Source organism: Hemicordylus capensis, chromosome 1, assembly GCF_027244095.1.
Source record: "Hemicordylus capensis ecotype Gifberg chromosome 1, rHemCap1.1.pri, whole genome shotgun sequence".
In the NCBI taxonomy this organism is placed as follows: Eukaryota; Metazoa; Chordata; class Lepidosauria; order Squamata; family Cordylidae; genus Hemicordylus; species Hemicordylus capensis.
The window spans coordinates 337494713-337521217 of record NC_069657.1 but is presented as its reverse complement, the minus strand read 5'-3'; the positions used below and the strand labels follow the sequence as shown (position 1 = coordinate 337521217).

At 45.6% G+C, this 26505-nt stretch overlaps 1 pseudogene; it reads left to right on the top strand.

The window, feature by feature from the left end:
* Positions 1 to 998: 998 nt before the first annotated feature.
* LOC128339251 (amine sulfotransferase-like) lies at positions 999 to 15849 on the top strand (annotated as a pseudogene).
* Positions 15850 to 26505: the final 10656 nt, after the last annotated feature.

Here is a 26505-nt window from a genome sequence, read left to right as displayed (position 1 = left end):
GAGTGAGTGGTGGTTAACATGGGTTGTTAACCCATGGGGTACTGGGTTTTGTTGTTTCTGAGGTGTTCTGAGTGTAGATTCTCTGGTAGCATATGCGATTTTCAATGTCAAACCATGAATCCACTCTCATACGCTACCAGAGAATCTACACTGGGTTTAGGGGTAAATATTTGGCTGTCACCTCAGAATGCTGTGTGTGCTCTCTTAGTGTCTGTGAGACAGACATTTGTGAGGGCAGCACCAGCACTGGTTGGCGGGCATGAGAGGAACCAGACAACAACGGTTGCCATGTTCAGCCAGACTTTGTGATGTGTTGCCCAAAAGTGGAATGGCTCCATCTCCTCGTCTTCCACCTCCTCCTCCAGGTACTGCAGAACAATCTGCTCAGCACGACTGCAGTGAGGGGCAGTTACCTCCTGTCTCCCTGGCAAGATACCAGCAAAGCCCTTTGTGAGCCACATGGTGGCGCTCTGCTGGTGCCACTGCCAGAGAAACTGTGCTGCTAGACTGGGAAGAAGAAGTGGCGGTGGCAGTGCTGCTGGGGGTGGAATGTGCACTGCCAGGCTGCAACCCAGCCCCCTCCTCCTGGTCACCTGCATCACCTACACCTACCCTCCTGTTCTCTTCACACCTGATGTGTTCGACCAGAGGTCCCTCCACTTGGACAGCTGGCCAGGAGGCACAGCGCTGCCCTTCATCCTTGGGCCACACATGCATGCCAGGACATGCCATGCAGATGCACCCAAGGGTGTCTTGAGCCGATCCACTACTCCAGTCGTCAACCAACCTGCCAGGGCAATTGCATCCCCAGTGGTCAGAGTGGTCTGGAGATCACCCATGGCCTTCTCGAGGAGAAGAGCAATGGGCAAAGCCTGGCTCAACACGGCTGCCTCAGTACACAAGCTGTTCGAGGCAGAATAGAACAGCTCAAGTACTGAGACCAGCTCGGAAATGAGCTGCCAGTCCACATGGACCAGTGTGTACACATCCAAGCTACCATGCCTTGCCAGGCTGTGGAGAGCTCCCTCTTGCTCATGCATGGTCTGGAGCAAGATGAAGGTGGAGTTCCGCCAGGTAGGAACGTCCTGGGGGATCAGGTGTTCAGGCAGGCCCTGCTCAATCTGCCTGACCTTGAGCAGGCACCTTGCCTTTTCACTCCAGTGGAAGTGGCCAGCAATCTTGCGGCACTGGTCCCCAAGAGCGGCCACAGAAGCAGCAGGATCTCGGGCCTGAGCCTGACCTAAACTACTTGCCCTACCCTGTGCATGCACCCTGGACTTCAACGCCTCCTTGAGCCCAAGCTCATCCTGTACCACCAGGTTCAAGGTGTGTGCAGTGCAAGCAATGTGCACACCATAAACCTGCTTAGTTGCCTTACTAATGTTGGCGTCCCCAGTGCTCAGAGTGGTCTGGAGATCACCCATGGCCCTCTCAAGGAGAAGAGCAACAGGCAAAGCCTGGCTCAGCATGGCTGCCTCAGTATACAAGCTGTTCGTGGCATAATAGAACGGCTCAAGTGCTGAGACCAGCTCGGAAATGAGCTGCCAGTCACATGGACTAGCGTGCACACATCCAAGCTACCCTGCCTTGGCAGCACACGATCCTCCAAAAGTGGGCTAGGCTCCCTTAGTCCGCTTTTGGTGGATCGTGAGAATCTCCTCTGTGTGTGTTATTTGCCAGGGCTAGCAAACTCCTGTGTTTTTGTTTGTCCCTGCCTGGAGGGGGTGGAGTCAGCTAGGGCTCTGGGAGGTGCCACATTCCTTTGACGCACTACAATAGGTTTTTTTTGGGGGGGGGAATTCACCCTGTGTCCCTGAAGTATTGTATTTCCAGGTGAGGCATGGCACTAAATGAGAGCAACTTTGCACATTATACTTTCCACACATTGAAGAAGAGTTGTCTGTACCTCCCATGGGGAATTTTGGCCCTGCCTTGAACAAGCTAATATTGATATCCTCCTAAACTCTCAGTTTAAGTATAATTGGCAAAGCTACTTGTAAGAACAATGGCAACATCCATTACATCTATACATTAAGTGTATATATTAATTCAACAAATGAAGTAGGACTGGCAGTCCAGCTTCTCTCTCCCACATGTCATCCAGCATTTTCCTGGAGAGATACTTTTGAAATACATGCACCAGTGGATGAATGGCAGTTACAAATTCTAGCAGCAACAGCAGTGGCAGCATGCTAGGTCAGCCTGATCAAAACAGGAAGAGTGAATCCACACAGCCTGTGACCTCTTCCTTGTTGGTAAAACATGCTAACCTCTTGCTAGATATTTTTAAAACATCTCTGCAGCCTGTTAGTGAGAGCAGGATTACAAACAGGTAAATTGGAGCCCAGAGCAAAACATAATCTTGGAGTCCTTCTGCTGTACTCCACCAAATGATGTTGGTAGATAATAGTAATAAAGGCTGTTCACACAAACAGCCCTACCCAGGCTTGCGCTGCCCTACTGGGGTACAGCTACTTGTGTGAAGTGCCGGGATCGGGGCCACTGGGTAGCCTGAGGTTCCCCCCACCCCACCCCAGGCTTTTACCCAGGCAGAAGGGTGTGAATGCACCCTTCTACCTGGGATCCCTGTCATGTGTGCGCTTAGGCTGCCTGGAGGTTTTACAGAAGGGCTCCCCCCCAAATCCACTCCTGACTGGAGTGTGGCAGTCCACACATTCACTGGATTTAACTTAACCTCCCTGCGGGCTATCAGAGACCAGGACAGACAGGGCTTTGTTTTTCTCCAAAGGGAGGCTGCAAATTCCGTCTTAGTCCGAGTTATGTCCAGAGTAAAAAAAATCCTCTATTTCCAGCAGCTTTTGAAAAAAAAACTCCGGGGCTTCTGCTTTCTCCGAAGGTGTTGATGGAGGTGCTAATGGCTATGCAAATGGTCTGTTTAATCCCTGGAATTAAAATGCCTCAATCTGCTGCAAATCAGATTCATTTTTCAGATATCCCAAGGCATAGAACCATGTGTGAAAAACCTCTTGCAGAGCCGGGCAGCTATAGACCCGGCTGAGGAGGACCCCTCAATGCACTCAATCCCAGAGAGCTTGGGGTGAGCTCCAAGAATGGTGCAGGAGCACCTATCTGGTGTGCACGACCTCAATGTGTGGTAAAATTGCCCTTACCAGGAGGGTAGAGGTGATCAGAGACACATAGGATAGTTGCATCCTTGGGCTCTGTGTGTCCCCTATCAGGGGCTATTTCTGTGTAGCGCCTTTCCTATCCAGAAGTATAATCTCTGCTAATGGAGTGAAAAGCTTCCAGGAATATCCCATACACATGTGGGTACTTCTTCCTGTGACTGGTAAGAACTGTGTGGTAAAATTCCCAAGACACTTCAGCAGGGTATGTAGACTCATAATGGCATAGCAGTTTCTCACAAACGGACACAGGAATGTCAGTCTGGTTAAGAGAGTATAAGTATGTGTGAATTTGTGTATATAGCAAAATTCAGTATGATCTGAAAACAGAATGATTTCCTTTCCTAGGGACCATGTGGACACAGAACATTGTAAGGTTGATTTTTCATGAAGAACAGCGCAATGGCACTGCAAGGGTGTCTGTGTTAGATCAAATTCCATTTATTGATTACAACGTGTTCAGTGGACTTTACTCAAAGACCATTGCCACGCCTTATGTCTGCTCATTTACCATATCATTTAATTCCAAAAGGCCTGAGGAACAAAAAAGGAAAAGTAGGAGAACTTTGTTATGATTTCTTTATCATTGCAGTAAATGAAATGTGGGTCACTTATTTCACCAGCTATGACATGCCAAGTCTATCATTTATGTGTACGTGGTAGCTGTACTGCAGCTGAACAAAGGGGCACCATAGAAATTAATCATGTCTCGAAGAGTATTGAACTAACAGAATTAAAGAAGTGTATGAGGGGCAGCGGGGGAAGAGACCCATGGGTTTCGCCCTATTCATTTATTTACATATTTGTAACCTGCCTTTTGACTGTGGTGACTCTCAAAATGTATTAAAAACAATATGAAAACATAACATGCTTAATTGTCAAGACACCCAGTAAATATTAATTAGTAACTAACCAATCAGAGCAGCAAAAGCAGGATGAAGAGGTATTCAGGGCAACCCAAAAACTTCCTCGAAGAGGGCTTCCTTGACCTGGCATTTAAAAGCTAACAAGGCAAAGTTATTGATGTGATATACTGGGCTGTACAGTATAGTGTGCCACCTAATGTCACAGCAGGGAAATGACTTGATTAGCAAGTTAGAGGTTGCCGGTTCGAATCCCCCCTGGTGTGTTTCCCGGACTATGAGAAACACCTATATTGGGAAACACCTATATCGGGCAGCAGCGATATAGAAAGATGCTGAAAGGCATCATTTCATACTGCGTGGGAGGAGGCAATTGTAAACTCCTCCCGTATTCTACCAAAGACAACCACAGGGCTCTGTGGTCGCCAGGAGTTGACATCGACTTGACGGCACACTTTACTTTTACAGTATAGTGTGTAGATACAGAGCCTTTTAATATTGATGTCCCTTCCCTTCTCCAAGGGAAGTAAAGATGGAGCCCTTAGGACAGCTGAGGCTCCCACACTGCCACTACCCCCATGACACTAGCAAAGTTAGCGGTATGGGGTGGGGTTGATAGTAGGGATGCATTTCTTGGTCTCTACCCCTTGCTTCTCTAGTATAGATTTAGAGCTCCCTATTCTGGAACCCCACTTGTTTTCAATTGACACTTCAGTGAGCATATTGGCATCCCATGTGCATCCTTAAAGTCTGACAACAGCTGAGCCCTATTCAGATGTTATGCAGTGCATGCATTCAGAAGTCTGCATTCATGTACATGTGTTGGTTTGAATGATTGTGCATTCATTTTAAAAGATAATAAGTTTTCCGCTCTATTTGTGTTCAACATCATGTGTGAAGAACTGTACATGCATGCAGATTTGTACATGTATACACTGAACACAGATTGTACATGCATACAAAGTAATGTTTGAATAGGGCCCTGGTTCTAGATACTTCTGGGGCCATAGTCACACAGAGGTTGTCTGACATTGGCTGCAGCTCTGAAGCTTACTCCCCTGTATCCATAAAAGCATCAGTTCTCTCCCGCCAGACCTCGAGCTGTAGCAGATGAGCCCTGGAAGGATATTCAAAGTGTGGTTAGGTAATTTGACCCTTCACACTTTATGAACATATTAAGAATAATAGTTCTTCTTGTTTGAACTCAAACCTATTTTGTCCCATAGGTTTTGAAGGTCAAATGTAGCATTATGTGCTGAATGTACATGCTAGGCTTGTTCACACAACCTGAACCAGGGCTGGAGAATCTGCCAGCCAGGACAGGAGAGCCATGCGTGCTCCTGATTCACGGTTGTGTGAACTCAAAAAGAAAGGGAGGAGGGAGGAAGAGTGAGCATTTGGAAGCTGGGTAGGGTGGCTTTTCATCTACCCCCACGAAAATGCTGGGGACAAAACATGGGCAAGCCTTGCCACACCTGTCCTATCCAGCTCCCAAACAGTCACTCTCCCCTCCTTCTATCTTGCCATTTGAGTTCACACGACTGCTGATAGGAAGCATGTGTTGTTCTCCTATCCTAGCTGGGCATTCTTCCTATACTGTCTTGGGTTGTGTGAACGGGCCTACTACTACTACTACTATTATTATTAATTCGATTTCTATGCCGCCCTTCCAAAAATGGCTCAGGGCGGTTTACAAAGAGAAATAACAAACAAATAAGATGGCTCCCTGTCCCCAAAGGGCTCACATTCTAAAAAGAAACATAGGACACACACCAGCAACAGTCACGGAAGTACTGTGCTGGGGGTGGATAGGGCCAGTTACTCTCCCCCTGCTTAATAAAGAGAATCACCACGGTAAAAGGTGCCTCTTTGCCCAGTTAGCAGGGGACTATGTTTTATTGCTTTTTCTGAATGTTCCCAGGAGATACTGAATAACAAACAGAATATGCTGCACACTTCATTAAGAGTCATGTTCACTTAGCACAGGGGTTGCTAACCTTGGCTCACCAGACACTGTTGGACTACTATGATCCCCAGTCACAATGGCCAGTGGGATCATGGGAGTTGTAGTCCAACAACATCAAGGGATCAAAGACTGGGAACCCCTGATGTAATGATGTTTTTGTTAGGCTGCTCTGCCACAGCTGTTAGTGCATGGCATATAAGCAGTCCATTGCTTGTTCATTTCGTAAAATATGGGTAAAGATCATTGCTTTAGCCTGTATATCCTTCCACCAATCCTCTTTGGAAGTTAGACTTTCTCCCCTTTTTTGCAGGTAATTTATGTGACCAGAAATCCTAAAGATGTTATGATCTCCGCCTATTTTTTCCAAACAATGATTAAAACCCCAGAGAAATTGCCTGATATGCAGGAGTACATTGAGGCATTTTTGACTGGCAATGGTATGGATTTTTTAAAAAAATCAGAAAGTAGCTACCAAACAAAGACTAGCTAATGCTGTATAGTAAGGTCTATAGAAAATGTTATTAAGTTTAAAGAATGCTTAGCAGTCACTGCCTGAAGAACAGACTCCTTAGCACACTGGACAGTTTGTCAAATGGCAAAACTGAGCCTCCCAAGAGAACACGATCCTGATCTATGCTCAAGTAGAATGCAGGGTGCAGAGCACACAGGAGATGGACTCTTCTGGAGTTGAAGGACTCAGAGGTGCCACTTCCCCTGGACCTTGGGGCAGAAGTCCAGTCCCCCACAGCCCCTGAGGCTGGAGGTGGCCTATAGCCCTCAGACTAGTAGCCATTGATAGACCTGCCCTCCATGAATGTATCTAGATCCCTCTTAAAGCCATCCAGGCTGTCAGCTATCACCACATCTTCTGGCAGAGAATTCCAAATTTCTGGGCAATCAGTTTCATGGCACGACCCTGGTTCTAGTGTTATGCGAGAGGGAGAAAAATGTCTATGAACTTTCTCCACACGATGTATGATTTTATAGACCTCTAGCATGTCTCCCCTCAGTTGACCTTTTTTCTAAACTAAAAAGCTATTTACAGCTGCTCACAGCATTGGGCAGTGAGTCCACTGCGGCCAGCCTGTAGCAAAACCCCAGCCCACCCATCACGGCAGACGGATTTCCTCCTGTCATGGCAGGCGGGTGAGGCCAGGCCTGGCAAGCAGCTCAGCCACTCCCGCCACTCCAGCAGGGCCTACAGCCATGCTTGTGAGAGGAAATGCTGCCACTTGGGCAGTGGGGTGGGGGGAAGAAATGTGGTGGAGGCAGGAACCATCCTCAGCAAGGGGGGTGGGGGAAGAAACAGGGAAAGGAAGAAATGTGGTGGCAGTGGCAGCCAGCAGCAGCTGCTGCTGCCACCACAGCAGGAAGGCTGTATACTAGTGGCTGGGGACTGGGATGGGAGATTTGTTGGTTCCTGCCGCCACATTTCTCCTCCCACCATGTTTTCCATGCCTGCCGAGTGCCAAAGAGTTTCTTCACTGTATTTCTCCCCCACCCATCTTTGCTGGGGCTAGCACACTCCAGACAGAATGAATGGAGGTGGGGGAGTAAGAGGGGAGAGTGGAAGACTGTCCATGCAAAATTTGGTATGTGCAGGTCAGTGGGAAGAATCTTATTCAGGATTTCTTCTAAAAATGCATTTAAACGTTTTTTTTAACTTTTCCCTGAGCATATTCTGGTGTAAAAAGTGCATTCAGCTTATTTAAAGTGGCAGGGTTGAATCTGTGTTTGTCACTGCCGTTTAACTACTGGCAGAAACAATGATGATAAATGCCTCTGTTTTCACAAATACTTAAGAACACAAGTTTCTCTCTCACCCTGCTGGATCAGGCCCAAGGCCTATCTAATTTGGGGACTGCAAAATTCATGGCTCCAAAATTACCTAAGGTGTACCTCTGGAAGGATTCCTGTGTGAAACCTTGAGAGCTGCCCCCAATCAGTGTAGGAAATGCTATGCAAAGTGGACCTATGGTCTGACAGTGTAAGGACATTTCATATGTTAATGTGAAGTGTAAGGGCAGTGAATCACAATATGCTCACCTTTATGAGAGGTTTTAGGGAGGTTTATGCTGGATGAACCCCTCTGCATGCTAACTTACAGTATGTATGTGGAGGGAGGAAGATTATAGCCACAGTAAGCAAGGAGATCTGAAAGGGTAATAAGAAGTAGTAAATGACTTTCTGGAAAGGTTATTTTCTACTTTCGTTTTAATATGTGTATTTACATATAGTGCCAGTACAAGTCCTTACATGATTGCCACTATGCAAAATGCATTCACTGTGAATGAGATAGCATATATTCTTTACTGTTCTTTTCTTGCTTCTCCAACAGTTGTGAGCAGCTCATGGTTTGACCATATCAGAGGCTGGTACACTCATAGGAATGACTCCAATATTCTCTTTCTTTCTTATGAAGATATGATTAAGGTGAGATTATGGTAATGACTTAGATAAGAACTGACTGACATGGTAATCATTACCATGATTGCCATGTCAGTAATTTCTTATCCAAGTCATTTCTCATGAGCTGGGATAGTCTCATGTGTCGGGTGCACGGGTGAATCCAAATCCTAGCTCACTCATGTCTTGGACAAGTAGCCATCTCACCATTTCTGTTCTGCTTTTGTAGGAATGGGAGTGATAATTAGGGATGTGCACGGAACTGGCGACTGCTGGTTCGAAGGTCAGGGGGGATAACTTTAAAGACAGGGGAGGGTGCTCTTACACACACACACACACACACCCCACCGTGTATCCCCTACTAGTGCTGTTCTCAAAAGTGTACCTCCTTGCTGCCCCGGTACATCACGGACCGCAAGTTGCAACGGACCGCACGTTGCAACGTGCGCACACACAGCAGTCACTTCCAGTATGCAACATACCGGGGTGGCAAGGAGGTGCTTCTGCCCTGGCAGGACCATTCTAAATATCCTTTCCAAGGCCTTCATTGCTAACCTACCAAGTGCTAGTCTGTGGTGTATTTCTTGACTGCTGGATCCTTTACTGTTGACAGTCAATCCTAAAAGGCAGAAGCTATCCACCCTTCAGTGTCTTCATTGTCAATTCTGAGGCTGGTTGCTGTACCAGTTGTCATTAGTTTAGTCTTCTTGACATTTAGTTGTAGTCCCATTTTTTCACTGTGCTCCTTGACTTTCATTACTAGAGCTTGCAGATCATCCACATGCTCAACTATCAGAGTGCTGTCATCAGCGTTGTGCAGGTTATTGATGTTTCTTCCTCCAACTTTAAAACCACGCTCATCTTCTTTCAATATAGCTTCTCTCATCTTATATGTTCAGCATATAAATTGAATAAAGAAGGAGAGAGTATACAGCCTTATCTTACTCCTTTGCCAATCTGGAACCAGTCTGTTTCATCATGTTCTGTCTGGACTGTGGCTTCCTGTCCTGAGTATAGGTTTCTCATGAGGTATTCTCATGAGGTGTTCTGGGATGCCCATTTTCCTAAGGATATTCCACAACTTTACATGGTCCACACAATCGAAGGCTTTTCTGTAGTCAATGAAGCACATATTGACTTCTTTCTGGTAATCTTTGGCTTTCTCAATTATCCAGTGTGCATCAGCAATGATGTCTCATGTTCCTCAGCCTTTTCTGAAACCAGCTTGAACATCTGGCATTTCCCTTTCCACATAGAGCTCTAATCTGCATTGTATGATCCTGAGCATTATTTTGCTAGCATGTGAAATTAAGGATATTGTGCGATGGTTTGCACAATCTGCTAAGTCTCCTTTTTTTGGTATGGGTATGCAGACTGACCTCTTCCAAACTGTTAGCCACTGCGTCGTTCTCCAAATTTGCTGGCATAGTTTGGTTAGAGCCTTGACTGATTATTTTTCTGTTGCCTGCCATATTTTTGTAGCTATTCCATCAGTTCCTGTAGCCTTCGGACTTGGTAATGACCAGAGTGCTGATTTAACTTCATCTTCCCGTACTAGAGGTTCTTACAAGTAGGGAATATCTTCTTGAGTATCTTGGATGTTGACGTCCCTGCTGTACAGATTTTCAGTATACTCCTTCCATCTCTGTTTGATCTTCTCTGAATCAGTTACTATCTGTCCTTTGGCATCCCTTAACATACCAATTCGAGGCTGGAACCTCCCTCTGAGTTCAGAGATCTTTTGGAAAAAAATTCTTGTTTTTTCATGTCTATTTCCATCCTCAAGGTCTTTACAGATGTCATTGTAGTACTGCTCCTCGTCTCTTCTAACAGCTTTCTGAAATTCCCTATTAAGTTCCTTCCTGAGGTCTTTATCTATCTTGACTTTGGCTTTTCTCCTCTTCTTGGCAATTTCCACCATCTGTTCTGACATCCGTTTTGCTTTCTTCTGTTTCTTGGTCTTTGGCAGTCTTTTGACTTTTCACATTCATCCTTAACAACTTCTTTGATTTCATTCCACAGTTCGCTGGTTCCCTATCATTGAACTTCAAAACGGTTCTTGATGTTCTCCTTGAAAATGGTGGGAACATTCTCAAGATTATATTGTGGGAGCTGGATAGCCTTGTTTTCCCACTTTAGCTTGACTTGGAACTTGCTCATGAGCAGCTCATGATCTGTTCCACAATCGGCCCCCAGACATCTCTTTGCTGTTATAACTGAGCTCTTCCACCTCCTTGCATCAATAATGTAATCAATTTGATTTATATGTACTGCATCTGGTGATGCCCATGTGTATAGGCGCCGCTTTGGTTCTTTGAAGAATGTGTTAGCAATGAAGAGATCATTGGCTTGGTAGAAACTAATAAGTTGTTCTCCTGCTTCACTTCTGTTTCCTGGACCATATAGGCCAACTGTGTTTACCTCCTACTTTTTCCAACTTTGGCATTCCAGTCTTCAGCCACCAGCATCACATCTTGCTTGCATGTTCTATCAATTTCAGACTGGACTTGAGCATAAAACTCATCAACTTCCTCTTTTTCTGTATCAGTTGTTGGGGCGTAGACTTGAAGATCTGTCATGTTAAAGGGTTGTCCACGAAATCTAATTGATATTAGTCGGTCACTGACTGCATGGTACCCAAGTACTTTCATTGCTATATCCTTCCTGACTATGAAAGCAACACTGTTCCTTCTTTGGTTTTCGTGTCCTGAGTAGTAAACGGTGTGATTTTCTGACTGAATGTGTCCCATTCCAGTCCATTTTGATTCATTTCATCTTTCACTGTGTTGAGCTTTCCCATATTCATGCTTCTTACGTTCCATGTTCCCATTTTAATTCTTTCTTTGCAGCTTCGGATTGTCTTTTCTCTCATGGCAAAATCAGCTGCTAGACATCCAAAAGGCTTTAGTCTAACCGTGTCATAAACACCATCAGTACTCTGAGAGATCCTCAGCTCTTCTTCAGTAGCATGTTGAGTACCATCTGACCTGAGGGGCCCATCATCTGGCACTACATCACCAAACCTGCAATATGAATTATTGCAATCTGAAATCCCTGCAATTGCAACCCCTGCAATCTGAATTATTATTGGATATGGATGGAAGTGGGAGAATGGGACCAATTTATGCAATCAGTATAGATTTCCATTAATTAAAATGCAGAACCCAAGCCTTTCAGCCTTTGAAACAACAATACTGAATAAGAATGAAATAACATCTAATTCCAGGATCATAGAGGTGCTGTGTTAAAAGTCTGCGATTTTGTCGGAAAGCAGCTGAGCGATCAGGAGGTGGACAAAGTTGTGGAGCTGACTACATTCAAGAACGTGAAAGATGATTCCAGGGTCAATTTAGAGAAATTGCCTGATGGGGTAGTAAAAGACAACAAAGGGACCTTTTTGCACAAAGGTAACACTGTGGCAACTGAATGCAATCCACATCATCCGTATGGCATGAAATACTTTTTCACAGAGTGCTCCTGTACTGTAAACAAAAGCAAAACATGCGGTCCCCATTGAGGACACAGTTCACTGGGAAGGTTGGTTGTTCTGTGGAAGCTCCACTATAAAAAGGAAGCAGGAAAAGGGACAGAAAAGAATCCAAATAGTCAAGGGGCTGGAGCACTTCTATATAAAGGCGGTGACATTTGGGGCTTTTATTTTATTTTATTTTATTTTATTGATTGATTGGATTTCTATACTGCTCTTCCAAAAATGGCTCAAGGCAGTTTACACAGAGAAATAACAAATAAATAAGATGGATCCCTGTCCCCAGGCGGCTCACAATTTTAAAAGAAACATAAGATAGACACCAGCAATAGTCACTGGAGGTACTGTGCTGGGGGTGGAGAGGGCTAGTTACTCTCCCCTTGCTAAAAAAAGAGAATCACCGTGTTAAAAGGTGCCTCTTTGCCAAGTTAGCAGGGATTATTTATTTAACAATGCAAATATCCATCTCTAATGGTTCTCAGAATGGTTCATAAGAATACAGTTAGACAGATGATCAGCACAGTTCCAAAATACCAGTGCTGTCAATGATGTTAAAAAATGGGATCATGAGGCTTTTGGCTTTGCAGCAAAGGAGGAGATTGGGGAGCAGGCATTCTTCAGGACCCTTTCCTCGATCCACTAGATCAGGGGTTCCCAACCCTGGCCCCCAGAAGTTGTTGGAATACAACTCCCATCATCCACAGCCAGAATGGCCATAGTCCAACAACCTTTGGAAACCGGGAGCTGGAAACGTAAGAACAGCCCAGCTGGATCAGGCCCAAGGCCTATCTAATCAGGCATCCCATTTCCCACAGTGGCCCATCAGATGCCTCAAGAAAGCCCACAGGCAAGGGCATGCCCTCTCTCCTGCTGTTGCTGCCTGACTAAAAGCTTCTTCTGCCACTACCGCTTTAAGAAGATAATACCAGTGATTTCATCCCAAAGGGCTCTCGGAGCCAAACTACACTAGACATCTGAAGTCTCATTCGTCCTTGTGGGCTTTGTTTTTCTTTAGTTATTAGTAGCTGAACTGGAACCCCCTGAAGTGTAGATCTAGACTGCAGTGAGGGGGGCTTTAGCCCTAACTTTAATCCAGTTGCTATTTATTTTGTGGGGTGGGGATTCTCCCATGATAGTCAATAGGAACTTTTTTCCAGAGTAAATGGCAGCTGGATTGGGGCCCTTAGCAGAATGAGGCCATGGTGGGATAGGATTAAAGCCTGTCTGCCCCCACCACTGTCCCGTTTCATGGATTTCATTATCTGGCTTCTCTAAACTAAAGAACATCTAAGCCCTGAGGCTAATAACAGTTTAAGCATCACTCGTAGTTTGATCCTCAAAGGCAATGGACTTTACATAACATAACAGCAGCCCTGTTGGATCAGGCCCATTTAGTCCAGCATTGTGCTTCACACATATCCCTGGAAAGCCCATAGGCAAGAGGTGAGCACATACCCTCTCTCTTGCTGTTGCTCCCCTGCAACTGGTATTGAGAGTCATCTTGCCTCTAAGGCTGGAAGTGTCCTATAGCCACCAGACTAGTAGCCATTGATAGACCTGTCCTCCATGAATCTGCTTAAGCCCCTTTTAAAGCCATCCAGGCTGGTGGCCATCACCACATCCCATGGCAAGGAATTCCATAGATTCATTATGCACTGTGTGAAACAGTACTTCCTCTTGTCGGTCCTAAATTTCCTGTCCTTCAGTTTCATGGGGTGACCCCTGGTTCTAGTGTTGTGAGAGAGGGAGGAAATTTTCTCTCTATCCACCCTCTCCACTCATAATTTGCATAATTGTATACACCCTTTGAGGCCCTGAGGGGACAGTGATATCTAAAGACCTTTCTCTCCTGGTCTTGCTGTCTCATCAGGCCTGCAGCATTTGTTCCAAGGATATAGCCCATCCCCCAAAAGGGCACATTCTCCGCAGCTAGACATTTTCATTATTTGTGGAGGTGGGATTCCATATCCAAGCTAATGTCCAAATTGCTGAGGCTTCTGACTCTGGTCTCCTGAATGATGGTAGCACCACGGGGGATACTGGAGGGCAGATCGTTTTAAGGCCCCATCCACCAGGGCTTTTGCTGCCAGTACTGCTACCAATGTTTTTCTATCAAGACAGAGATGACTGGCCTCATAATGAGTTGATCTCTGAATTGATTACCTCAGGAGGCAGATTACCTGATGGAGGTAGTGGGTGCATTAGAGTGCCCACCCTACTTCACTGGCCTGCCACTGCCTGGCTTGGGAGCATGAAAGCACCCACCCCACCTTTTTTGTTTTGTTCAGATCTGTAAAGGAGGGAGGGAGGGATATGGAATGGAAGAGCAGAATAGTGGAAAGATGCTCTAACCCAGGGATTCCCAGGGTCCACAGATGTTAATGGACTTCAACTCCCATAATCCCCAACTAAAAGCCACTGGGGCTGGGGATTATGGGAGTTGAAGTCCAAAAACATCTGAGGACCCAACGTTGAGAACCCCTGCTCTAGCCTACCATTTTGCTGTCCTCTTTTCCACTTGTTAAATCCAAGTAAATTGCCCCCTCTGCTAGGCAGCGTCTGCCCTGGTTCCCATTTGGGTGGGTGACTACAGGTGAGCACTGGTAGCTGTAATATATTCCCCTTAGGAGACGAGGTCATCATAGCTCCGTGGTAGAGCATCTGCTTTGCATGCTCAGGTTCAATTCCGAGCATCTCTAGGTAGGGCTGGGAAAGACTCCTGCTTGGAACCCTGAACAGCTGCTGCCAGATCGTGTCAATAATACTGAACGAGATGGACCAATAGTCTGACTTGGCATAAGGCAACTTCCTATATTCCTTGAGAAAATTAAGCCCTTTCTTGTTAAAGTTCTGATTCTCTACCTGTTCTTGCTCCCTTTGCGTTTACCTTAATTTGGAAGAGCTGGGCCCCAGTCCAGAGAGCCTCATGGGCATCAGCATCAGGTTGGGCTTGTGCTGCCTTTGCCACAAGGCTTCTGACTACCTAATATCCGTTGGTGCTGCCGCTGCCTGTTGAGGAAGAAGGATGTGATTAAGAGTCAACTTCTTGCCCACAGGGGGCAGTGAATGCACAGTGACTGGTCCTTGATTGGATTGGATTGTCCCCCCCCCCCCGCCTCTCTCGTGTAAATGAAGCATGGTATTGAATTTCTGCAAATACTTGGATCTGGTAGCTTAGCTCTTGCATAACGTCTCTTGTATACTCTGCTGGCCAGTAACAAGTATTCACGTGGAACAAGGGGGGAATTCATTTTAATAAGTTTCCTAGCATCAGAATGCAAATTCTGCATCTCCACTTCAGTACGACATTATATTGCCTACACTGCTCTCTGCCTCTGAAAATTGAAGAAGAAAATAACTGGGAAAGGAACACAGGCATGATCCAGCTGAAATTATGCACTTTAAAGGCCCATGGGTTTCAATGGACAACAATTAACAACATGCTTAACTCTTCCATTAAAATCTGTGAAACTAAAAAGTGTTTTATTGGATAAATGATGCCCAGTAATTTTGTGAATGCTATAACTTGGTGAAGCAACACACACACACATATATATTTTCAGGTACTATTGGAGACTGGAAAAATATATTGACTGTATCTGAAAATGAGAGATTTGACAAGATTTTTGAGGAGAAAATGAAGGATCTGCCTATCAAGTTCATTTGGGATATCAAAGAACTACAAGCTGGTTGTTAGCATAGTAAATGCTGAAGAAGAAAAGTCTCTTTGAAGTCAGTTATTGATTTTTAAATAAAGATTCTGACATATCGCAGGCTGATTGTTAATATGGAAAATGTCTTAGAAGAAAAGAACTCCATTATTGATTTTTATGTAATTCTGGTAGTTCTCTTTTCTGTACCATTCTTTTTGCCTTTGGTTTTTTAAAGCTAAAAATAAGTACTTGCAAAATGTTAAAGCTGTAATTATATGAAAGCTCAAGGGGAAAGAAATAAAAGAAGTGGGGTAGTATTTTCCTATGAGACTATTATTAATTTTCTGGCTTTTGGATTCTTATTTTAAGTGACAGTATGGAGCTTGAAAATCCTCCCAAAGAAATGTTTGTATGTTTGTGCATGTGTGTGTAAGAAAGGAAGGATTAGGTGGGAAAGGGGTGAAGCCTCACACTGATCAAAAATGGTTTATCGATACAAACTGAGCAATTTATAAATATTAATGCATCATTAGCTTTGGGTACTATTTGAGGTGCTGCTTCTCCCTGTTTTTCACTCTCTGAAACAAATTATGCCACTTTAAAAAAACCCAAAACATTCTCAAAGCAGATTACATAACAAATGAAATGAAAAGATGGATCCCTATCCGAATCTAAAATGGGGACTCTGGAAAATGCCTCTGGAGACACACAGTGGTGGATCAAATAGGAACAGTTGCTATACCTCCAGTAAACACAACTGAACTACCACTGCAAAAGGTGCCTCTTTGTTAGAGAGCTTGGAGGGGAGATTTCTGTATCTACCCCAGCTGCAGTGGAAGTGCACAGGTAAGGGGAGCACTGCTAATTAATAATGTCTGGAGACATGGGCTGAATTCAGACGTAACATGAAACTGGAGTTAAACAGGGCAGAGGTTGGAACTCTAATACACCCAAATGCGTGAAACCGCAGTTTCGTGGCAAGAGTGACCTATAGTTTGCCTTGCCAAACTCCAATGTGAACCTTTAGTTTGAAGTAAGGTTTGCCGCTGAGACCTCTGGTTTGGCCACCAAAGGCTTACATCCAAACCCAGATAACGCTATAACCCTGGTTTTGTGCCGATTTTGAAACCGCAATCAGAGAGGTGGCAGGGTAGACTTACCCAGGGATGTGGTTGTTCTATGCATGCCATGGCTCTTGCTGGCTGCCTTTCAGCCACAGCACCATGTTCCTGACATCCTCCCCTTTCTTCTCCATTCTGCCTGGCAACAGTGACATGTTTGGAGATTTTAAAGAGACACAAACCGTTCGGCTATTTGTGGCTTTTTGCCACTGTCAAGGGGGACTCCCCCCCCCTCAACTTGAGAGGTTATAAAAATGAGGACAGTGGACAGTGGGGAGGCAGTCACACCTGAAGCTGTACATGTCTCACCACTCCAGCCAAGCTGGTGGCTATCCATGTAGGAACATGAGTGTGCACCACATAGTGCTGCGCTGCAGCACCACACCCCAGTAGGGTTTCCTCCAATAGATAGTGCCGCTCCACAAAAGTTCCCTAGTGCTTATATACCTAACACAGCAATGCCACTCGCTGGATAACCCATGACATTGTCCCGCCCACACCCATCAAATGCGGCCTGGCATAGGAAAGGTGTTACTTGCTGCACAGGTGTGCACCAACAGCAGTCACTGTTGCTGGGGTCCTGGGCAGATGGAAGGGGGCAGGCATGGGGTGCCAATGTACCCACTGCAAGTGCTTTCTTCTGCAGAAGCAGAACAAAAGACTATGCTACTGTAGGGCACAGGTTGCTCTTGCTGTGGTCTCCCTGCAGCATCTCCAATTTTGTTTTTGAGGAGTCTGGATTCCAGTGGGCTGCCACCATGGGGGTGCACAGTTTAATTCCAACATACCTGCCCTTACCCCACGAGTTAACTCTACAATGGAGTGTATCTTGGGATTTGTGGAAATAACGTCATGGGGATGGGGATGACCAAGTGTCCTCCCCATTCATGAGCCACACAATTGTTAAGAAGGTTGCTTATTAACTTCTGAACCAGCAGGGATACTTGGATACAGTGGCTGGTAGGCAAGAGGAACCTTCTCCTGCTCCAAGAATAGGTTACAGATAGGAACATAGGAAGCTGCCATATACTGAGTCAGACCATTGGTCTATCTAGCTCAGTATTGTCTTCACAGACTGGCAGCGGCCATGCGGTGGCTGAAATAAAAACAAACAAATAGAGGTTTGGAGCAGCAGGGCAGGCGCGGGGTGGCGGCAGGAACCCCCCCCCGGACATTTGGAGCCCCCCGCCCCGACCTTGGAGGCCACAGACTGGGGTCCCAATGTCCAGGAGTTAGAGCGCCTCTGTGAATGTAGTGTGCAAGATCTAGTGTAGCAAATGACATTTTAATATATTTTTTTCTAGGGGAAAGGGAACTTAAAGTAGACATGACTGTTGCATTTCCATCAACAGATATTAATATGTTGTTTTATAAACCATACACTTGTTTAGGCCTAGCTCCAGCTGGTGGCAAAGTTGGATATTTACCAGGGCCCCAAGATCAGCCAAGGGCCCACTGTTTCAACAGTTCCATCACTTTTACTTCACAAGGATCATCAGGGCAGTTAGAGGAAGCATGATGAGAGCATTTTTGATGCCTATGTCTCACCCAGTCCTTCATAGGGCCTACTGAGGGTGCCTTGGCAGTAACTCTGCAAAATCTCAGAGCTAGAAATGTTGTGCTTCAGTCTTCAGCTGACACTCTGCTTTCTGACAACTCTCTGTTCTTTGTAGTGTGCAAGCTGTTCTTCCTCTTTCATTTGCTTGGTACAGGCAGCAGAAGTTTATGGCAGGCCTTTACAGGAGGTAGCTGGAAGCATCTTGGCTCATGCACAGTCAGGTTATTTTCCTGCCTTCTTTCCCAGCACTGCTGCCTCCTTTTCCACTGGGTAAACCAGAAATAAAACCACTACACTCCTCGGTGGCTGCATTTAGACTGTAGTGCACATTAGGATGGCATTATCTCCTACTCTGGACTTGAGAACATAACAAGAGCCTTGTTGGGTCAGACTCAGGATCATCAAATCTAGCATTCTGTTCCCAACAGTGGCAATTCCCCCTTGAGCCAGTGGTGCTGAGGGATTCAGACCCACAATCTCATAGGCTTATAAACTGAAGGTAGAATTTACTGTTGGCACACTCCACGTTCTACTGAAATCAACAGCAAAGCTCCCATGGATATGAGTAGAGCTGGATTGCAACCTTGAAGCTGTTGATTGTTGAAACAGCATTATGTTCTGCATTACAAAACAGCTTTAATGAAATGTATATGTGTGTCTGTTACTATCATTGCAAACTGTTTCTTTTACTCTAACTAAATGCTTTAGACGCTTTCATGAAAAGCTCCAAACCACTGAAAAATCTGACTCTGAAATTTATGCGCACAAGTTCCTATTAATCATTCAGCACCTCATGTTTATAATAATGAATGTGAATGTTGGTCGAATAAAGTCATTCCCCTGGCAGCGGCTTCTCCAAGGTTGCAGGCAGGAATCTCTCTCAGCCCTATCTTGGGAGAAGACATGGAGGGAACTTGAAACCTTCTGCTCTTCCCAGAGTGGCTCCATCCCCTGAGGGAAATATCTTACAGTGCTCATACTTGTAGTCTCCCCATTCATATGCAACCAGGGTGGACCCTGCTTAGCTAAAGGGACAAGTTATGCTTGCTACCACAAGACCAGCTCCCCTCTCCTGTTGAGCCAGGGGCCCCCCAAGGCCATCCTTAGCTATTCTCATGCCCCTGCCTGCTTCCTCCCTATGAACACTCATTGAATCTGTCAATGCACACCCTATTTGTTCTTGGTGGCTATTGCCTTGCAGCTGCCTCATTGTTTGATGCAATCTATTGCCCTATCGGGGATTTTTCCCCCTGTAGGTACTCTTAATGGGGCCTCAAGGGCATGCGGGCAAGGTCCCTACACCTGGCCCTATCCTGCTATGGGGGGACTGTTTGCCTGGCCACACCCTCACATGTCTAGTCCTGCACAAGAATGCACGCAGCCATCACATACACCTGCCCCAATTGCTAGTTGTGTGAGCACTAGAATTTGGTGGCCCACAACCTCTAGTTTTGTGTGGACACCCAGCTGCTCCAATAGCCATGGCATCTCAGCATTTCTGCCTTCTCTGCCTTCATTCCATAATGTAGGCAAGTTAATATTTCCCCACACAAGCAGACACTTTCAGAGAAACATACTTACATGCTTGCATTCCCTTGGCTCAGAAACTTATTTTAAACATATAAACCTATTACAAATCACCTCATATATTCATGTAGCATCAACAATGGTTCTAGCTTTCTTATTTGCCCCTTTACACTGGGCTTTTTCAGACTCAATACAGATCCTTCATTGAATTTGAGAATCAACTCTGTGCTTTTCCATCCGACTGCACCTCTCAAATTCAATTCAAGATTCAGTTTGGCCAAACAAAATGAGCTTTGAAACCAAGATGTGTAGTTGCCTTGTTTGTTTTAAGTGTGAACCAATTCTCAGGCTTTTTTCTCAGTGTATTTATTTATTTATTTATTTATTATTAAAATTTGTATACCGCCCTTCCAAAAGGCTCAGGGTGGTTTCTTGCAAGAGGCTCTGCACAGAGCAGCTGAGCAATGGCTCTTGATTGGGTGAATGGTGGAGAGAGTGTCCTAATAAACCACTGGCAGCAAAACAAAGCACACTGCTCTCCGGTCGTCTGTGGAGGGAACTCTCTGCTTGTTTGTAAGCTTGGTTAGAAGCTTCTGTGGCTCCATGTTTCATCTGACAGGGCCCACTGTCTCTCTCTTACACACACACACACACACACACACACACACACACACACACACACCACATTCCAAAGTTTTCCAGGGGAAAATGAGTCCCAGATTTCTCCCCAGGACTTAGGGATAAACTGAACCCAGTGGCTCAAGAATATTTGGGTGGGTCCGGGAAGCAGAATGTCATGATTTTACCCTGTTCTTTTTAATGACAGCAGGATTCATAAACATTCTCTACAGGAACATATCAAGGTTGGAGTGGGCCTGGAGATGAGATTTTAAATGGGCCCTTTTCCTTCTCCTGGCCTTCCTCTCTTTCTCCTGGCCCTATGTCTGTGCTGCCGAAGAACATTAAGGACATGTGTAATATAGTGTAGCAGATTAACAGAGGACAGGAGACTACAGTTACAAGGTGTTGGGAATTCTCTCTGGTAAGAGATACCCTTCTATTACAGCAGAGTGCACAGAGGCAAAACACAGCGGAGTTTGCCTAGGCATGCGTGTATCCTGAGAGCAAAAGAAACTTGGAGCCAGTTCATAGTTTCAAATCAATATAAGGAGTCTTTATTGGAGAACTCCATTCTAGATAGAAAAGTGGAGAGATAGTATCTCTAATCTATCTAGCTAGCTGGATGCAGACAGATGCTGTCTGCATCTCTGTGCACACATGGTGCAGAGAGAGGCAAGCGTGTGTGTTAGGGAGAAGAGAGGAAGGGAGGCAGGAAGTAAGTAAGTCCCTGAGAGTAGCAATCTACATATCAAAGGGATAATGTCAGAGCAGTAGAGAGGAAGAATGACCAATGTCTTGACCCCTCTAGCCCTCTGGCTCACTAGTCTATCCCCTCTGTCATTCACTTCCAACACAAGGTGCAAACAACAGCAGAACCAAATAATACAACAGTATCAGCTTTGTGAAATACAAGAGGGCAATTTATGCTTGCCAAGCATAAGACCAGCTCTCCTCTCCTTCTGTGGGTTCCAAAGGAAGCTTCTTTTCCAAGCTTAACAATTTTTGTCAGGGCTGTAGCATGGCGGGATTTTTATTTTTATTTTTAAAAAACAGTATTTTTCATTCGGAAAAGGCAGGTGAAGGAATATCCAGGCAAACCAGTTTAGAATTAGCAAACAATCAGGAAGGATGATAGGCTAGCTCCACTCTTCCCGAACCCTCAAGTCTTGTGAGCCATTCTGGGAGCAAGGAACATTTTTTTGAGAACTTGTTTGGTTGAAAAACAATTGAATATATTTTCAATAACAACCATCAAAGAACCAATCAATAAACCCCCTGCCACCACCCCCTCTTTCCTTTCCACAGAGAGGAAAATTACTCATTGCAAGTTGGAAGATCACTTCACATGGGTCATCAGGACTTAGAGGGGAAAACCCAATCAATTAAAGATCATTTTAAAAAAGTTAAAAATAGCTCAGGCACAAACAATCTCTCTCTCTCTCTCTCTCTCTCTCTCTCTCTCTCTCTCACACACACACACACACACACTCACACACACACACACACACACACACACTCCATAAATGTAGGAAGCGGGCGGGGGAATTCACATACAAAAACCACACAGATAAGAGTTTTTTTTACTTTACTTTCCACTTGAACAGCTTGCTAGCTCCCAGTCCCAGCTCTGTCCTAACTGCACTCAGTTGCTGAGTGGGGGAGAAGCGGAAGAAACCTCTCTGCTGCTGCTGCAGCCACTGCCACTCTCCTCCACTCCAATTAACAAAAGGGAAATTGGGAGTCACAGAGAACCTGCTTGAGGGGGACTGCAGCTCACAGTCCTGGCTTCAGGACTGGAGAGAAGGCAAGGACTGGCCTTGCAGGGTGCTCAGAGGCTGTGGGCCAGGAGAAATTTTTCTCCCTTTGTCTCATTAATGGTACGCCCATGGCAGTTCCCCTAAGCTCCCCTAACTGAAGATCTTTTCAGCTTTGTCTCAGCTTCAGGAAGGAAGAGGGGAAGAAGAGGAGTGTCCGGCAACATCCCCAATTATCCCTCTTTTTGTGTCTGGCTGCCTGATGCTCAGAAACATTTTCCTTCCTCTTGAGCCTGTCAGACTGAGGGAGGGCTGTGCTGAACACCAGGACTAGCCGGCCAGTAAAGAGGAAAGAGGGATTCAGCCTGACACTCCTCCTCTCTCCCCTCCTGGAGAGGATTTGTCTTGCCTGAAGCCAAGATGAGCCTTCTGATCAGGAGCCAGAAGTGTTCCAGTGAGTCAGGAAGGCAGGAAGAGAAGAGCAAAGAATGTGCTGTCACTCAGCCAGTGGCTCCTCTTCTGTAGGGGCCCAGGAACATGTGTTCTCCCTCCCTGTTCAATTATAACTATGCCCCCGGTTTGGATAATGCATTACCTCACATGGTTAGCGAATGGTGCACTAGAGCAGGGAGATGTGTGCATGTACACTCACTTTAAAATATATATATATATATATACTAGCTGACCCGTGCGGCCGCCGCTGCCTCGCCTCCATGGCCGGGCCCGGCCAGTCCTGCCACCTCGCTTCCGCGGCCGGGCCCGGCCAGGCCAGGCTACCTCTCTCTCTCCTCCCGCCCCCCGTCTCCGGCGGGGCAGAGTGCGGCGGCCGCCACCAGCGGGCCTGGCCGGCCCCAGAGTGCCGCCGCCGATGCCGCCGCCGGCCCCAGAGTGTCGCCATCAGGCCCGCCACCCTGCCTCCGCGGCCGGGCCCAGCCCGGCCAGTCCCGCCGCCTCGCCTCCGCGGCCCGGCCAGTCCCGCCGCCTCGCCTCCGCGGCCCGGCCAGTCCCACCACCTCGCTTCCGCGGCCGAGCCTGGCCCCGCCGGGCCCCGCCGCCTTGCCCCGCCTTGCTGGGCCCCGCCACCACGGCCTGGCCCGCCGCCATCGCGCTGGGCTCCGCCGCCTTGCTGGGCTCCGCCGCCGCAGCCCTGGGCCTGCCGCCTTGCCTCCGCAGCCGCCCAGGAAGCGAATTCTCCTGGGTGTGCTGCCAGCCAATCAGGCGCCCCCTGCAGCCCAGCCAATCAGCTGGGCTGCCGGGACGCATTTCTCCTGGGCACACCCAGGAGAATTATATATATAGATGGGGTTGGCTGATCAGGCAAAGAATAAACCAAACAGGCCCATTGCTTATTATTGTTTTTAATTATTATTGCTGTTATTTTTCATGATGTACACTGTGTTGGGTATTTTGAAACAAACATAAAGGGAGGCTCCAAATTTTTAGATGAATAAATGGGCTCGGGTCACAATCTGGATAACATTATTGTTATTGCAGTCTATACTGTAGAGGTTACAGAAGTGTAAGACCTTTTCATCTTCATATGCTCGATGTGAGGCAGGTTTACTTGGAAGTTCAAACTAGGTGAGCTGTTCCGATATAGTGTTCAAAAACACTGAGCTGAAGGTTTTGCCCCCTCGCACGCACTCCTGCCTGTAGGGTTGAATAAGTTCATATGAAATCAGACTTTGTTACTCTGATAGTGCAAAAAATTCCTTCTAAAAGTCAATGCAAGTCAATGATTTACAGGGATAATTCAGGGGAAAAAATACCAATGAGAGCTAGAGTAAGGTAATGACAGAATACGTGAAGTATGTGAGAACCAAAATCCCCTGCTAACTAAGCAAAGAGGCACATCTTAACCTAGATATCTGGGTGGACTGTATCTCATATGAGATGACATGAGCCAGCGTGGTATAGTGGTTAGAGTGCTGGACTAGGACCGGGGAGACCCAAGTTCAAAATCCCCATTCAGCCATGAAACTAGCTGGGTGACTCTGGGCCAATCACTCTCTCTCAGCCTAACCTATTTCACAGGGTTGTTGTGAAAGAGAAACTCAAGTATGTAGTACAACGCTCTGGGCTCCTTGGAGGAAGAGCGGGATATAAATGTAATAAATAATAATAATAATAATAATAATAATAATAATAATAATAATAAATAATGAAAAGAGGAAAAATAACAAAAACAGAAGGAATAGAACTACCCAATGGAAACAACATCAAGAACCTGGAAGAGAAAGAACATTACAAATACTTGGGCATTCTCCAGGCTGATAACATCGCACACACTGAAGTGAAAAGAAAAATTGGAAGTGAATACATCAGGAGAGTTAGAAAAATCCTAAAGTCCAAACTCAATGGCGGGAACACCATACAAGCCATAAACATCTGGGCTATACCTGTTATCAGATACACTGCAGGAATAATAGACTGGACCCAAGCAGAGCTAGAGACGCTAGATCATAAGACCAAGAAAATCATGACCATCAATCATGCTCTGCACCGCCGCAGTGATGTAGATAGGCTATATCTCCCTCGCAGCTCAGGTGGAAGAGGAATGCTGCAAGTCCATCAAACAGTAGAGGAGGAGAAAAGAGGCCTTGAAGAATATATAAGGGACAGTGAAGAAGATGCACTTAAAATGGTCGAGAACGAGAAACTATTCAACACCAAGGAAAGAAAGCAGGCCTACAAGAAAGAACAAGTTAAGAACCGAGCAGGAAAATGGAGAAATAAGCCCCTGCATGGTCAATATTTGCACAATATAAGTGGAAAATCAGACATCACCAAGACCTGGCAATGGCTTAAGAATGGCAACTGGAAGAAAGAAACAGAGGGTTGAATACTGGCTGCACAAGAACAGGCACTAAGAACAAATGCAATAAGAGCCAAAGTAGAAAATTCCACAACAAACAGCAAGTGCCGCCTTTGTAAAGAAGCAGACGAAACAGGCTGTGGCAGAAAAAGACCAAAATAATCCCAGTGGTAATTGGCACCATGGGTGCAGTTCCAAAAGACCTTGAAGAGCACCTCAACACCATAGGGGCCACAGAAATCACCACCAGCCAATTACAAAAAGCAACTTTACTGGGAACAGCCTATATTCTGCGACGATATCTATAACAACAGCAACAACATTGACAATAAAATTCAGCCATCCTAGGTCCTTGGGAAGGACTCGATGTCTGGATAAAACAAACCGGTCAATAACACCTGTCTGACTGTGTAAATAAATAATAATAAATGAGTTTTATTGTCAATTGTTATAGATATCATCGCAGAATATAGGCTGTTCCCAGTAAAGCTGCTTTTGACAATAAAATTCAGCCATCCCAGGTCCTTGGGAAGGACTCGATGTCTGGATAAAACAAACCAGTCAATAACACCTGTCTGACTGTGTAAACAAGAAATAATTAATGAGAAAGAAAACAACAAAAATAAATTGTTGTGATCAGTGTTCTACAACTCCATATTTCAGGTCAGGAGCAACTTTAATGAGGTTAAGTACCCTGTGGTGTTAAGTGCCCTGTGTTGTGGTGCCACAAACCCCTTGTAATATTGTCAAAAAGTGCCCTTTTTATTAATACACATATTAGGGTATCAACAACCCCTATTGGATTGCATGGGGAAATGGAAGTACTGTGCACATATAGTACTAGGGTCAAAGAGATCCCACAAAATGCTGTCATAATATATACGCAAGCTTTATATCTGTACATGCTTAGACCAGAACCTATTACTTCCATGTCTTCTGAGAAAGGACAGAGCACAGAAGGTGAGCACACAGTAGGCATGTTTGGATTATCATTAACTGGGAGGAACAAGCTGTGCACCCTCCTGATTTATGCTCAGTACGATTCCTCATTTTACTCTACTCCACACCCAAATTTCTTGTGAGGATAAGATTCAAGGTGGTGGGAATTCAAAGCAGTGTCTCCCTGAGAATTCAATGAATTCAATTGGGAATGCAGTGTCCTGATCTGCCTGGATACCAGTATAACAGAACATTTTTTATTATCCAGAATTTGAGCATTATGACTATTGTCATCTTTATTTTGAACAGAAATAGATTAAATGTATACACACTGCATGAATTCTCTCTCATCACAGAAGCAGTCTCATCATTCATCCCTGTTACTCCAGCAAAACTTGAAGGGCAGCTTTTCCCTGGTGGAGCCCCTGGTGGTGCAGTGGTAAAACTGCCGCCCTGTATCCAGAAGGTTACAAGTTCGATCCTGACCAGGGGCTCAAGGTTGACTCAGCCTTCCATCCTTCCGAGGTCAGTAAAATGAGTACCCAGAATGTTGGGGGCAATATGCTAAATCATTGTAAACCGCTTAGAGAGCTCTGGCTATTGAGCGGTATATAAGTGTAAGTGCTATTGCTATTTCCATAGTCTTTAA